This window comes from Coenobita brevimanus, chromosome 19, assembly GCF_032717465.1.
Source record: "Coenobita brevimanus isolate Jiangsu-jjx chromosome 19, ASM3271746v2, whole genome shotgun sequence".
NCBI classification, from domain to species: Eukaryota; Metazoa; Arthropoda; class Malacostraca; order Decapoda; family Coenobitidae; genus Coenobita; species Coenobita brevimanus.
This window is the reverse complement of record NC_136972.1, coordinates 3594356-3606849: the sequence shown is the minus strand read 5'-3', so window position 1 is coordinate 3606849 and position 12494 is coordinate 3594356.

Genomic DNA, 12494 nt, shown 5'->3' with positions numbered 1-12494 from the left:
TTAGGCCCGAATGTCAAAAGTACTGTGTTGAAATATCATACTGATCCAACGATTCGCTTAAGAGATATTTGCGAAAAACAGCGCAACTCCGCCTCTGAAATGGATAGTAGGTGAGGCCATAATACAAGGACCTATTAACAGCAGCCAGATTAAAAAACACTCCCCAAAGCCACTGAGGGGACAAGACACCCAACTTGGTGCCAGTCCCAGGCCCAGATAAATGGGGAGGGTTAGCATCAGGAATGACATATGGCTGTAAAAAGCAGACAAAACCAAAACCGAATACATACAGCCCAGTGACTATTTGCAAGCTCAGTTTCACGTGCCAGTTCTTGCGTGTCTGAAACTTTTTTTATTCATTTTGTTCATATCAAGACAAAGTCTAGATTCCAATGAAGTTATTCTTTTCAAGAAAACTAAAAAAAAAAAAAAAAAAACTCAAACTATAGATCAGTTAATTTCGAGATGTCTGAGTACATTGCATTTAAATGACTGGAGGTCATAATCAGGGGGAAATTCAGACTATGAAAGACAGTTCCAAAAGATGACCTGATACATGCAAGAAAGAATGAGAGTAGCAGGTAACTCTTGCTCTTGCATTAGACGGTTAGAGAGATAAAAAGTGGCACTGACGAGGAGCCTTATATGGTGGTGCTGTGCACGCTGAGTGGAGCAGCTGTGGCTTCCATCCGGGAGCTAAGCTTTCACACATTTCCCTGCACCTCACCCTCGCCGGAGCCTGGTAAGTTGATGTCTCCTGTAAGGGGACACTGGACCCATACACAGTGTATGATGTATGTACTGTACTGAAGCAATTGCTTATCTGTGGTTGATGGGTATGCTCAGTCAGACAGGCCAGAGATAAGCAACAATAACAACAGAAGAGATGTCAGAGGTTGAAGGGAGTCAATAAGAGGAGGTAAGCAGATGATATGGGATGCCTTAGGCTCCACCATGTTTAAAAGAATCTTTTATAAAGAGCCTTCCATTCCCCCCACACATGAGAGCTGTACTCCACAATGGGGTGAATGAGTCCTCTGTACAAAGTCAACAGTTGTACGAGGGTAAGTTATGTCATGGAGTCAACTCAGCACATCCAGTCTCTTGGAAGCGTCTTTTGCTTGTCCGAATATTTTCCAAAGGGGGTGTCACTGGAACAGTAGGAATAAGTGATTTCTTGCTTAATGGACTTCCCAGTTCAGTTGCTATGGAAAACTTGACAATACGAGTATAACATTCTTGCTCTTGGACATTATTTTGACAGTTTTCGTTACTTGAACCAGAGAAAGCAGATACCAACATAAGGTTTACGACACTTGAGTGGACATGACTGATTGTGGTTGTTGTGGCAAAATGTGCTGTACAATGTATGCAGGATGTTCTCTTGCATATTGTCTCATGTATTCGAAGTGATTTCTCATGTTTCTCTTACTAAAAAAAAAAAAAATGAAAAAAAACGCATTGCCTTGGAAAAAAGATTATTTTCATCTTATAGAACGTTGTCGAGTTAACCCGCCCTGTCCCGGAGACGTGAATTCACGTCCTTACATGATGTGCACTCATATCCCAGAGAAATAACGCGGCAACATTTCAAGGTCCCTAATTTGCACAATTTTCAATTTTCGCGAGTGATTTTTGGCACGTATACACGGGACACCTTCCTCTACAAGATGCCAGGCAAGGACAATGCCTTACCCAGCATGACCTCCTCCCCCCCCTGCATGACCTCTTCTCAGCAATTCACCTGTTATCAGTGACCTGGCCATTAAAGCCATGTCATGCTACGGTACGAAATTCAGGGCCAGAGTGATTCCCCAATCGATGACAATGTGGAGGACAAACATTAGAGGAAGAAACAGTCAGAAATGATGATCAGGTAATGTGGCAAAAAAATGTCAGGAATGGTGATGAGTTAGTGCTTATAATGCCTATATTACCGTTTGAAAACCAATATACTCTCGTACTACATATAAATTCGTACCAAATAAATAAATAAATACCGTTTATGAGTGGTGTAGAATAGTTATCCTCCCATAGAACTCGTTTTCTTTGCAGCCAGCCTGATAGAAAACCCTGTAAGTTAAGGATGTCTCCTACGTGGATCGAGTATTTTAAACCTCAGGTGAGCGATTTCTCTATGAATTTTCGATGTTTCTCACCAAAAGCGGATGTTTGAGCCAAAAAAAAAAAAAAGGTCCAAAAATGTCAGGACTAGGGCGTACCACTGCCCAGAAAACGTCGGGATGGGGCGGGTTAATGTCAAAAACTTTTTGTTTTTCTGTCTTCTCCATTATACTTTTACACATTTCTATTGTTTCGCCAGATATTATACCGATAAAGCTTTTTGCAGTAAAAGGTTTAATGTGATTTCCCTTTCCTTTGCGTGGCCGTTTAGTCACCTTAAAAACCTAACCAATACTTGCAGTCTGTTCGTAGGTACACATTAGTTGTTGCATTCCTTGACGTTTTCTGAGAGATGTGCATTGCAGTTGAAGTTTCTTTTTTCTTTTTCATATTTAGCAGAGGTAAGCCTTATATATCAGGTTAATGTAAGAAACAGTAGTGAATAATGTTTGCTGTGCGTTACTTCCCTCAAAATATCTGAAGAAAGTGTATTGTCATGGAACAGAAGAGAGTCATTCTGCTAAATGAACCTGGGTGTGTCCGGTTGCACTGGAATTGCTACCTTCAAAAACTTTGCCCAAAATAATATCTGGTCTGTTATACTCTTGATATTTTCCTTGGACAAGGGACTGCAACAGATTGGCCACATCCTGTCAAACAGATTTTGCGTTAAAACACTTTGCAATGACCTGTTTGTAGATAATTCACAATCTCCCTGGCCAGCTCTCCATGTCCGAAGCTACTTATTTCTCTCTAGTTACCCCCGCGTATTTTCTTAATGAAATGCGGATGAGAAGGTTCATGATTTATTGTTTATCAGATATCATCTTCGAAAAATTATCTAAAAACGGTTCCCTGCACATTTTCTAGAGCCAGTTAAGAGTATCCGAGGTTGTACTTTCCGTACATTTCTCTATGAATGTGTACAATATCTTTGGGTGATTTTAATGTACATCAGAGAAAAGTTCCGTCTTTTACACCTGCCTGCCAGTTCGGACGTTCATGAGTGAGACAACACCTAGCGAAGCAGTAGCCGGACACTCAAATGTCTGGTACCACTGTGGGAGGGGAGAGGTTAAGGGAAGAGGAAAGCTGGGGGAGCTGATAGTTCCTACCCCTCCCTCTTCCATCCCCATCTGTCTCACGCAGTTACCAGATAGATGAATGTTGGCTACTGCATCGCTACTACTTGTCTCACATTTACTGTTTCGAAGTGGTGAGCGAGTGTATAACACGGAACTTTCCTCCGATGTACAGCTGCAGACATATCAAACAGAAATACCCCTTCTGCCAGCGAGGTGGTGTGATGCTGTTGGCATCTGGTAACACTGTTAGGTATGAAACTCCACCAGGTTTCGTTCAGTCACTAGGACGAATAGAACGTGGTGATCACTGCCACTGTGCGCAGTTATTGGTGGTATATAAACGATGTTCTGCCTAACAATATACTGAAAATACAAACGTTTTGTGAATATGGTAATAAAATTATTTCACACCATAGGCCTACATATTCCTATTATATTCAATTGAAATACACAGGTTTCATAAGTGTGACTTCCGACAAACATCATGATTCATACAACATTTACCGACGGCCAGCATATAAGCCATTATAGCATTATCTGCATTCCCTCACCAATCATAATAATTACAAAATGACCATGACCCCCTCCGCCAAACCCGTGAACCTAAAAAAGGTAAACCTCTTCAATCGACGCAATTGCATAAGAGGTGGCATTACAGGAGGAGGCAGGGTGGGGCGCCTAGGAGAGAGGAGAGTGCTGAGTGAGGAGGGGGCAATAGTGGTCTGGCTAGTGGGGGGGGGGCTCTACAGGAGACGAGTGATGGGGTAGGGGAGGGTGGACGGTGGCAGGAAGCTAGGATGGGATGTATAAATGATGCCCTGGTGACATGATGCTAATTCAGCTGTAGTTTAACGTTGATTACTGTATGGGATTTGAGTCAGGCCGTTACAAGTTACGCATACTTTGGCACGTTATGCAGTCTACCGCCATGTTTTGTTATATCGTCTATAGGACGACCTACTCCCCATGGGGTGGCACATGACACAAACCGTGCATTATTATTGTATGGTGATGACTGTGTCATCACATGGTGATACATAAAACATTCCTAGACTGTCTATCTCACACCTGTTGTCATGGCGACTAGGAGCTATTCTTGTTACGTTTACGTAGGAACATCGTTGATGACGAGTGTGATATCGATAGCAGAGGAAGGGGAGGGAGGAATTTTCTCTTGCCTCAATACATAACAGTTAACCGTAGTGGTTGGTGCCTATGGTTCTCGTTAATATATGCATAACACCAATGTAAACGATAACGTGATTTACTGGGGGGGGGGAATGGACTGGGTCCCAGAACATAGGTGGCGAATCCACGGTGGGCTCATATGTGGGTAGAGAGTTGCCCTATCAGTTGAATATCAGTCATGATCTTTATGTCGGATTACTGTTAACCCAATACTGATAGAGTAAATCATGGTATGAGGGACGTGTAACTGTTAAGCAATCTGATTCATAACCTCAGTATCCAGTTCACTGTCCGGCCCTCCCTCATCTGACAACTACGTGCACTCGTACATGCATAGTGACGGGGAGGGGAGATGACCGTAATGACTGCTACACTATGAACAGCCAGTCACATGTTTATGCATCAATGACAGTCGTTCACCACCTGCCTTGTTTAATGGATTGCAATATACACCGTTACTCAGCCAGGGCAACAGCTTTATGTTCGGACACCACTGAGATGTGTGGCTCAGTATTTGCTCTCCGTGAACAGGGCAATGGTCATTTGATGTTAGGGACTGGGCTAGTGGCATGTTGGCAGCTCTGTTAAACCTGGAAGCCACTCGTGATCCTCTAAAACAGTTAGAAAAACAGTAATACCATAGGTTTTCACATTAGTTACACAGCTGTCAGGTTGGCTCCCATCAACCGAGGTGTTGACAGGTGGCCCCTTCAAGATAACTCAGTCACGCTCGATCAAGAATGGAGGCAAGACGACAAGCAGCAAGAGAGAGGGAAATTGGTTTTCGAGGCTGCATTATCAGTATGAGGGAAAATGGGCAGTCTGTCTGAGCCATAGCGGACAACCTGGAGATTTCTACAGGAATTGTCATCAGGTGGATACAAAGGTGAGTATGGATGATGTTCTGTTGAATTTTAACATATCCGTCGGTACAGACAGACTGCCACACATATGAGACATGTCAAATAACACCACCAGCATTGTGAACTCCAAATCTAATATTGTCTGGCAGGGCGGAGGAGACTGACACGTATGCAAACTTGCCACGCAGACGACCACCACGCCGCATCACTCCAGCTCAGGACCGTGCTATTCTACATGCAGCAGAAGCCGATCCCCAGTCAAATGCCGTAGCCATAAGGGCAGCTCTACATCTTGGTGTCAGCAAGAGGACTGTCAGACGACGGTTGAACGCAACAGGAGTTCATCACAGGACCCCAGCAACTAAGGAGTTCCTGACTGACCAGCACCACTAGGGATGGCTACGGTTTGCCTAGCAATATGTGAGCTACCAAACAGACTTTTGGGAACGCGTCATCTGGACTGATGAAAAGACCTTTTGCTCTACGTCTCATGGTAGGCGCCACTGTTGGAGAAGAAACAACACTTGATGAGTATAATTTATACAGATGTGTTGTTTCCATATATACGATTATGTCAAAGGGGACCGCATACCCAGTCATACAGACATATTGTTAAGTACAGTAGCGAGATTTGCCAGTTAGGTGCTCGAGAAGTTTCTCGGCGTTTCGTGTACAGTAGTTCCGGGATCGGTACGAGTCAGAGTTGCCAGTTAGTTTGAGAGCTTCGTTATTTCGTAAGTTATGCATTAGTTTTTGTGCTCTTTTTCTTTATAACGTTTTATTTAAGTGATTGCTTGTTAAATTATGTAATTTGAGTTCGTATGGTAAATGATTTAGAGTGTTATGTAAGACAACACTGGCATGTTTTGGGCTGTTTCCGAGTTGGCAACTGTTGCCCGTCGAGAGACGGGCAACAGTTGCCAACTCGGAAACAGCCCAAAACATACCAGTGTTGTCTTACATAACACTCTAAATGCAAGCTTATATAAGATGGGGTAGAGATTATTACAAGTTTTTGAGAAAATCAGCTGAAAAAACCGAAGACGGGCTCCAGCTCCTGACCTGAGAAGACACACACCCTTGCTTCGAGTGGAGATTCTCACTCCAGCAGGACGGATAGGATCCAGCAGCTGAGGAATCCACTAGGAGGACCATGACGGCCAAAGTTGTGGGGCAGGTCAAGTGGTTCCACGTCCGGAAGGGCTACGGCTTCATCACACGCCGGGATGCGCGGGGGGATGTGTTCCTTCACCGCTCCTCCATCGTGGCCCCAAACCCTGCCCACCCTGTGCCGTCTGTAGCTGCTGGTGAGGAGGTAGAATTTGTTATACGGGAGGATGCTAAGGGCCCCACAGCTGCCTTTGTCACCGGCCCTGCAGGCCAGGCAGTTCGGGGCTCGCCCCATGCCCTCCCCCGTCGTCGTCGTCGGCGGCGGCGGCCACCATTTGATGTTCCTGCCTCCTTCCCTGCCTCCTCTGCCTCTACTATCATCACCATGTGTGTGGAGGTTGCTAAAGCCTTTTCGGGGGGAGATATGGCGGTTTTTGCTCGGCGCCTGCCCGTCATTTTCCAGGCCAACGGGCTCCCTGCCATATCCATCCCAGAGTCTTTTTCTTCCACACCCATGGCACAGAGGAGGCCTGGGAGGGGAGCTCCTTGTCCTCGTCCTCTTCGTCGTCACCGTCAGCTCCTCTCGACTCCCACCTCCTTGGTACCGCGGGTGCTGCAGCTGCAGCCTTCCACTCCACCGACGAGGATTCAGCTGTCGGGGCATGCTGTCTCCCGCCAGTCCGCCTCTCGGCCCGTACCTGAGGTTCCCATGGAGGTTGGGGATGCTGAATCCTCATCTCCACCTGAGGCTGATTCTGACGCACCTGTATCTGAGGAGGTGACTCCTGCTGTGCCTCCATCATCAACGGACCAGGGAGCGAAGAGTGCCAGGTCCTCTAGTTCGGTCCGGCAACTCTCTTGGGGAGACTTTTCCTCCCTCCCCCCTCTTGGCCTCGAGATACTGGAGAACCAGCTGCTCCACTATGAGGACACGGCACCAGTGGAGTCTGGCGAGCAAGAGTTTTCCAAGGGGGACTACCGGCAGGCGTTACTCTCCTTCACCGAGTTGCGCCGGGGGTCCCTCAAGACTGTTGTTACCGACCCCGAGGAGTGTCGTATACTTTCCTACACCCTCGGGGCCGTGCAGTCTCATCTTGCCGCAGGTTCCAACTCAGACTCAGACTCTGCTGCCTCCACAGTTTAGTCCCAGCCGTCACTTTTGCTGCCCATGCCTTCCTGCTCTACTGCTCCTGATTGTCGTCTGTGCTGTGGACTGTCTGGATATTGTGTGTTCCTATATGTACAAGTGTGTTTATGTATATATGTCCAGTGTATGACACTTTGGTTTATTCAGTGTATGACATTTTGGCTTAATGGCCAACGTTATGGCCGATAGCCATTAAATCGAAAAAAAAAAAAAAAAAAAAATACAAGTTTAGTAAGTTAGTCAGTCGGTTTGGAGTTCAGTCGAGTGTCAAGTCAGTTTGAGTGAAGTGCAGTGCAGTGTCAGTGAAGATTGTATAATTTTTGGTACTTGTGAAAACAGTGGCAGACATTGACGTGTTATTAAAGTTTGTATATCATTGGTACTTGAGAAAATAGTGAAGTGTTAGCAAGCATTAAGTGTACTAACTGTGAAGTGTTGTCAGGCATTAAGTGTAATTGTGATTAGTAAAGGGTGTATAGCTCCAGTGCATGTGAGAACAGTGAAGTGAAAAGCATTAAGTAGGAATACTTGGAAAATAAAGACAGTGAACTTTAAGGAGCCAGTGTTTATTTTCGCCTCAGCTGATCTTGTGTACTGTACACCTAAGGCTGATCATAGGAGGACAACTCACTGGGCAACGTCCTTCCTTTACTGTACTACTGCTGTTGGAACCTGAGGCATTGTGGGGGGGGTGGGGACGTAACTATATGGTATTAATACTGCTCCTTTGAGATCACAACCCCTCTGAGATGAACATAACAGTTACTCAGCCTAATCAGACTTAACCTGTAGTACTCTTGCTTTACCTAGATTTAACGCCCATGACAGCATAATGCAATAGGCTTAGGAGAGATTAACAGAAAATCTATGCCTACCACTAAATAAAATTAATATTAAGTATATATTGATGTTTTACGATTGTAATGTTATTACGATTATACAGCCGTAGAAAAATGAGCGGATTCATACCTCCCGGGATTACTGAAAACCGTACACTAAAATAACTCAGCTTCATTCTACATACACATGTAAGGTCAACGGATATCATATCACCGTCTACTGTACTGGACTGACTCGCCTCCCCCACCTGTACTTTTACAATACTCATTATACGTCAGTGTTAACATATCCCCGTGCGATTTAATGGCAGACAGACCGTAACACACAACCTCCCCCCCCCCCGTCCTCTGACCTCTGCAGAAGAGGCAAATCCAATGGCACACCACTCTCATGTAAGAGCATCTATTCTAACCTCTCCACCTCACTATAGGTGTCCTTCTACCACATTGCTGTATTGCCATGTTCAGCCATTTACCATATAAATGAATCATCTGATGGTGTATTATTAGAGGGACCAAAAAACTTGTATTATTACAGGGACCAAAAAAACACACTTCCAATACTTGTTCTTTCCGTGTAGGCTATCCCTCACTAACACCACACACATTCCTGAATCAAGGCACTGCCATTCCTGTCAATTGTGATTGAGAAGTTTCAGTTACTAATCGTATTTGACTCTTTGAGCTAAGTAATTATAATGTAACCTTCCTGAACCAAGGCACTGCCATTCCTGTCAGTTGTAATTAAGAGGTGTCAGTTACTATTCGCATTTGAGTCCATAAGCTCAGTAATAATCATGTAACCTAATAACCATATATAACATATACCTTGAACAAAACTTGTATATCTCATTATTATTTCTTTCACCAGATACGATCAGCAAAACATCTTTCACGTGGCCAGGGGTGGACACGTGACCGTGAACTAATGGGGATGGGTCAGCATGCACGGAATGGGTGACATGCACCACATACAGGGTCGGTTCAATGTCCAAAAATATCTTGAAAGATTGTACAACTTTTTTTTGCCCTTCTTTAACATTAGGAACCACCCCTTCCTCCCTATCTATCTACCTATCTATCTATCTATATCTATATCTATCTATCTATCTATCTATAATCTATATCTATATCTATCTATCTATCTATATATATATATATATATATATATATATATATATATATATATATATATATATATATATATATATATATATATATATATATGTATATATATAATGTGTGTGTGTGTGTGTGTTTTGGTATGTATTTTTATAGTGGATGGCAATGCTACACAAGTTAGAAAATTATGGGGAACGCATGCCTACGGTTGCCCTTGTCTGCTGCAGCATGCATGTTGTATTGCCTCGATTTTCATAAACATTACATATTTTATTTCCGTTATTGGATTAGTTGCACTGAAATATTTTTCAGGTTCCGCGTGATGCTCGTCAGTAGCCTATACATCCTGCACCTGAGACCGTCTGACATGGACGCCTATACAGCTGTCTTGGCTCCAGGGCCGTTGTTAGGGGTGGACTTTCGGGGCTTTAACCCTGAATCGTTTTTGTGTAGCCCAGAAACTGAGTGTGTGTGTGTGTGTGTGTGTGTGTGTGTGTGTGTGTGTGTGTGTGTGTGCGTGCGTCCGTGCGTGTGTGCATGTGTGCGTGTGTGTCTGTGTGTGCGTGTTTGTGTGTGTGTGTAATTCACCGGGTCAGTCACGATCACTTGATGGTCGTGATCGTCAGCTTTTATCCTCCCGGAAGGGAGCTGAGAGCTCATATAGTCCTATCTAAGGGCAAGGCTGTGACCTTCAAACAAGCACACACCCATCCCCTTGCTCAAGGGGGACAGTAGCCGCCCACTTGGTCAGTGAAACTTTTCGCCTGAGTGAGGCGCGAACTCCTATCTACCAGATGGCAAGTGAGAAAGTTACCACTGAGCAGCGAGTGTGTGTGTGTGTGTGTGTGTGTGTGTGTGTGTGTGTGTTTGTGTGTGTGTTGATCAGGAAATAAAATTGTATAAAAATTAAGCTATACTGTATCCATAATTACTGTAATGTTTGTACGATTTTATATGACACCGGACACTAGTTAGCCTACTACTTCCGTTACTGTACACACCATTACACATTCAAAGAAATGTTTACAAATTATTTTGGTAAAACAAAATGCAATGCTGTATTTTAGACTGGTTTGTTTGTTCAATTGCCCTCTGATGGCAGGAAATGCTGTCAGAGATAGTCTGAATAAAAAAGTAAAAAAAATTCTGGGGAGCATACTCCCAGACCCACCTAGAACTCGTGCCTTCGTTGCTTGTGATTCTACAGAACTTTGAGCTAGGCCTCCTATGTCGTGAATGTCTAGCAAAGGCCCTGCTTGACTCCAATCCTTGTAAATATGCTTATCCTGAACATTCATACAGTGTGAACACTACTTGGTTATTTAGATTAACAAAACACTGCAGATACTGTAAGTTGTGTGCTTGTGTTTAATACCAGCGATTTCTGTAACTAATGGCATTGTTGATGAAATATGCATGGCCTCAGACTGGAAAACTGCAGACATTACAACTTTGTTCCACCATTATTGGCTCCAGGATTTGTGAAGGAATGCTTGGGTCATATCACAGTTGCTCAGTATGAACCTAAATATTAGTAATAACCACTGGCAATGTGTAAAATCAACAGCCAAAAAAGGCATATGGAAAACGGTAACATAAACCTGTGTTAACCCACCCCGTCCCGTCGATGTATGGGTACGTTGCAACATTTTGCATTTGCCAGTCCCGATGACGTACTGGTACGTCGTGCAGTTGCAAGGTCCCTAATTTGCACAATTTTCAATTTTCGCGTGTGATTTTTCATATGAATACACGGGACACCTTCCTCTATTTCTCTACAAGATGCCACGCAGGGACAATGCCTTACACCACATAACCTCCCCCCCCCCTGCACGCCATTGTCTCAGCAATTCACCTGTTACCAGTGACCTGGCCAATAAAGACATTCAGGGCCAGAGTGATTCCCCAACTGATGACAATGTGGAGGACAAAGTTTACATAGCATTAGAGGAAAAAACAGTCAGAAATGATGATCAGGTAATGTGGCAAAAGAAGGTCAGGTGTGGTGATGAGTTAGTGAGTGAAACTATCTATCTATCTATCTATTGCCAGACGCCTTAATCCCGTTTGGGGTGGCCACAAACAAATCGCCTCCAAGTCGCCCTGTCCCCCGCCATCTCACTGCCCTGCTCCCAACTCACACCCCCCTCTCTCATATACCTCTCCACCCCATCCCTCCATCTCATCCTCGGCCTCCCCTTCCCTCTTCCCCCCTCCACCTCACTCACATATACTCTCTTCGTCAGTCTTTCACCCTCCATTCTCTCCACATGGCCAAACCACCTCAGTGTGTTCCTCATAACGCTTCCCATCACATCCACATCCACACCACAACGCTCCTTTATATCCTCATTTGTCAGCCTGTCTCTCCATGTGACTCCACAGGCTCCTCTTAAATAACTCATTTCCACTGCTCTCACTCTTGACTTGTGTCCTTCCAACAACGTCCAAGCTTCACTTCCGTAAGTTAGAGTTGGTATCACAATACTGTCATGTAGTAACTTTTTCACTTCCATGCTCACTTCCCTGTTTCTTATCACTGCTTTCAAAGAACCAGCAACCTTTCTTCCCTGCTGTACCCTTTCACGCACTTCACCCTCCAAACCTCCATCCTTACTCATCACACTACCCAAGTACTTAAACGTATAATGCCTATATTACTGTTTGAAAACCAATATACTCTCGTACTACATATAAATTCGTACCAAGTAAATAAATACCGTTTATGAGTGGTGTGAAATAGTTACCCTCCCATAAAACTCGTTTTCTTTGGTGCCGGTGTGTTAGAAAACCCAGTCAGGTAAGAAGGTACTGCTACCTGGATCGAGTATTTTAAACCTCAAGTGAGCGATTTCTCTATGAAATTTCGATGTTTCTCACCAAAAGCGGAGGTTTTAGCCAAAAAAAAAAAAAGAATTCGAAAATACCTCAGGATTGGGGGGTGTCGGAGGTGCGAAATAGCCCGGGACATGACGGGTTAAGTAAATCCACCTTTATTTGACATTGATGTCATAGA